This window comes from Quercus robur, chromosome 3, assembly GCF_932294415.1.
Source record: "Quercus robur chromosome 3, dhQueRobu3.1, whole genome shotgun sequence".
NCBI lineage: Eukaryota > Viridiplantae > Streptophyta > Magnoliopsida > Fagales > Fagaceae > Quercus > Quercus robur.
Genome location: NC_065536.1, coordinates 5,473,099 through 5,477,153, shown reverse-complemented (window position 1 = coordinate 5,477,153; position 4,055 = coordinate 5,473,099). Strand labels below are relative to the sequence as shown.

Below are 4,055 nucleotides of genomic sequence, written 5' to 3'. Positions count from 1 at the left end.
ATGCTTTGTGCATTTTTTAATCTACTATTACATTTACATTGACAGTACAGAGGCAGTAAATAAATTTGTGGGATTTGGTGGGATTTTACCGTATGTATGCTGTATAAAAAAAGACTGAATCACATGTAAAAAAATGAAGCAATCAAATCAAATCAAATAAATTTAAAAAAAAAAAATTACAAACCAAAAGAAAGGTGGAGAGGTAGCCACATGTCCAACTCTTCACATGGGGAAAGGGTAGTGCCTGCCAGCCAATGCCATAGTGACAGACAACTCTTTCAAAAAGAAAAGAACTTGGCTTTTGGTTTTGGGTACTAGTGACTGGTGTCTGGTGATAGAAGAAGAAAGGAGCAAAACGGTAAAAGAGGAAGAAGAAGGAAAACGCAGATGGGGAAAAAGAAGAAAAGGTTTGTGCTTTTCATTTCATGCCATGAAATACATCCTTTCTTGAGGGAAGAATTAAAAACATGGTTGGAACTTTTGTTGTTAAAGTATTTTTATTATTTATTCTTATCTTTTTAGGTGCGTTTCTTCAAAAAAAAAAAAAAAAAAGGAAAATCATATTTAAAAAAGAAAAAAAATTTTAAAAATTAGCCTACAGTATTATTTATGCAGCAATGAAAGTTATAAATTATTATACTATTTAGTTTTTTTTATGAGTTTTATTGTATTTTTTATTATTTATGGGCATTTTATTGTATTGTTTAAATTAATTTTTACATTTTATTTTTAATAATAAATTTTTAATTTCAACAAAATAAACTATATTCAAATAAGTTATATCTCTAAAGTTTTAAGTTTAACACTGCCATCCACTCAAAATTTTTACAGATTGTATTGCTTGTATCTTTACAAGAGATGATCTATATCTTTTCAAGAGATGATTTCAACATCTATCATAACCGTGGTTTTTTGACACAACAATAAAATTACTCATCTCCACCTTGGCCACGCTCATGCCTCTTAAACAATGAGGCCCGAATCCAATTTTCATTTAAAATCCAAACAACTTTACTTGCTACTTAGACACAAAATCAAACATATTACGCCCAAAGTCTGTACACACCCCTTCGCAGCTTTTTGACACCCAATTTGTGAGTCCCGTGCGGTGCGGTAGGGACACGCATTGACTCACGTTTCCAAGTTTGCTTAATAGCTTGGGCCTGTTTTTGAGCCCATGAAAGAAAATGAGTCCATATTCGATCATATAAGCAGCATTTTTAGGTTAAAGTGCTTTACAATTTTTGTTGAGAGAAAGGAAGCGGCGGCAGCCTATGATGTGGAGAAATGCGTGTCCATCTTTACCCACCAGATCTATGTATGTTCCTACTTGTTCTGCTAGTACTACTTGTACAAATTTTGCTATTGCTAGTAGTTATAATGTCGAAAACCCAGATCCGTTCATGAATTATGTGAGAATTCGATACAGAGACTTTGATCATGGTTTGGATCCGTTTGATAAACGGCTTCATCTGAACCTTTTGCCTGCAATTATAGATTTCATTAGTTTATATTTTGCAATTGCAGCAATAAAGTATTATTCGACCGTGATTACTTTGTATAAAGATTTGAATCTTAAATGTTGCCTTCAACTTATTTTTTTCAAATGTGCTGATTAATTGCTTCTGCCATTTGAAATAGATTAGTTGTTGCTTTCTGTCTTGGTAAATATCATGTCAAGCTTTTCTCCTAAGTTTTGGTTGCTTAGGAGGATGGAAGATGATAAACTGTTGATGTTATGTTTTGATATATAACGTTATCATTGACAGTTTATGTAAGGATATTATCATTGACAGTTTATGTAAGGAAAGATCCAAAAAGTAAAAAAAAATTTGGATTTGAAAACCAAGAAAAATAACTATTAGATTATGTCTTTTCTTGAAAAAAGGATTTGGAAGCCAAGAAAAAAAAGAAAAGAAAGAGATTTGCAAGCAAGTAGACGAAAAGAAGAATGAGGGTGTATGGATTTGCATGCAGAAGAAAAGAAGAATGAGGGTCTATGGATTTGCATAGAAGAAATTATGATGCTAGTTGATGATAATTGTTTATAAAATTGTAATAAAAATATTTAGTTTGATCTATGAAAGTGTTCTTCTCTTATTTTCCAAGTTTCATGATTTGTTCATTGTAAGACAAAGAATTAATGAGAAAATTAGGGTCCTTTTGGTAAAGGAGTAACATTATTTGTATTTTTTTTAAATACGTGTAGATGAAAATGTGTGTGAAAATGCTTGTAATGTTATTTAAAAATTGAAAACATGTGTATAAGATGCTCTATCCAACGTGCCTTAGCCTCTCTCAAGAAATGCAAGACAAGTAAGGTGTACTTGTGCGGTATATTTATTCCAAATATTGCAGGCTTGTGTTCCAATGTACATGGTGAGGTTACTCATTTCAAAAATTGGAAAATATTAAGTTGGATCTCAATATTTTAATCTATAATATCCTTGTAGATGGAATGTGCAAGGCACTAGGAAACTTGAAACTACACGTAACTATTCCCTACCTTGTGAAGTGGAGTAGTAACAGCTAACTAGTAAATGAAGTAGGTCCGACATTGTAGAAAATTGATGACAGTAGTTGCTTAGTTGATTGCTTGATAGGTAACATGATAATCTAAAAGATATATTAGAACAACAAGACAACATAGCCAATGAAACTTCAGTAGGAAACTTGTTTGACGATTGCGGAAATAAAAAAATTTGAGGAATCTCCTCAAAAGCTTTTGTGTAAGCTATCTTAATATAAATAATTGTTATCTTCATTACTGATTGCTCTCTCTTTCCAATACGTTGGACAAGGTTACAATTTTCATCTCTGAGTGCTTTTTTTTGGACACCTCAATTTCTATTATAAAGTCATCCAACAATTTCTACAAACAGCATATCACGAACCAAAAAAAACAGCACATACAACCAAAAAAGGTGATATATCATTAATTCCATGTACAATATACTAAGAAATGTTACCAAAAACAGGAATGTCATTCTATCAATTCTCTTTCAATTTCCTTGAGCATTCCCTTTTTTTTTTTTTTTTTTTTTGGCTGTCCTTGAGCATTCCCTTGTTTCTTTTCTATCTTGGAAAAACCCAAATAACACATACACACGGGTATTTCCATTTCCTCTCATTTTCATTTCATTTAATCAAAGAAAAAGTTTTTTTTTTTTTTTTTTTTTTTTTAAAGTAAGCTAAAAGGACAATATTAAAAGGTATACTTGTTGGTTGGGGTTACTAAGTGGTTAGGGTCTTCTTTATCTTATCCAGAGATAGAATCAGGATTTTAAACTAACGGGGGCCGGAATATGAAGAAAAAAAATCATCCAAATAAGAATCCATATGGTATCAAAATATTACAAATACTCAAAATCGTTGTTTTTAAATACATTATGATGCAATTATTTACCAACAAAGACAAATAAAAAAAAATAATGTCTTTTTTTAATATTAGGCTGGCTATGATTTTTTTTTTTTTTTTTTTTTTGGAAGTTAGAGCATTCATATTGATGGTGCTAAAAATTTTAACTTTTAGCATTTCAAAAAGTTACTTTATTTATTTTACTATCTCACTTTACAATACACCAAATATTAAATGTTCTATTTTTTTATAACTTCATTTAAAATAATATAAACAATTCATTAAAATAATAAAGGAAGTGAGAGAATTTGAGTTTTTTAATTGAATGAAGAGATATAACCTTAATAAAATATTTTATTTTATTTTTAACAACTTGCTATAAAAATTTAGTTTTAACTTCTCCAATAACGCATAATTTTTTAGTTCTTTAGTGGTAAAATAGTTTTTTTTTTTTTTTTTTTTTTGCTAAAATACAATCACTATTATAAATGTTTTTATTGTTTTTGTTAAGTTTTTTAGTTAGATAGTTACTATTTGAGTGAGACGAATTAGGCTTATTATGAAATAAAAGTGGCCTAAAATTTTAGAAGAGGGTCTAACTACAAAATGAAAAATTTTATAACTTGAAAAATAAAAATTGGACCCAGGGGCCCATGCCCCCAGCGGGGTCTGTCCCTGATCTTATCAACATTTTGTT

General features: G+C 30.0%; 1 long non-coding RNA gene across 1 annotated transcript; it reads left to right on the top strand.

The window, feature by feature from the left end:
* The first annotated feature begins 224 nt into the window (after positions 1-224).
* On the top strand, positions 225-2,171 carry LOC126716813 (uncharacterized). Its single transcript, XR_007652294.1, has 2 exons — positions 225-407; positions 832-2,171. It is a non-coding gene; the product is annotated as an uncharacterized LOC126716813 (long non-coding RNA).
* Positions 2,172-4,055: the final 1,884 nt, after the last annotated feature.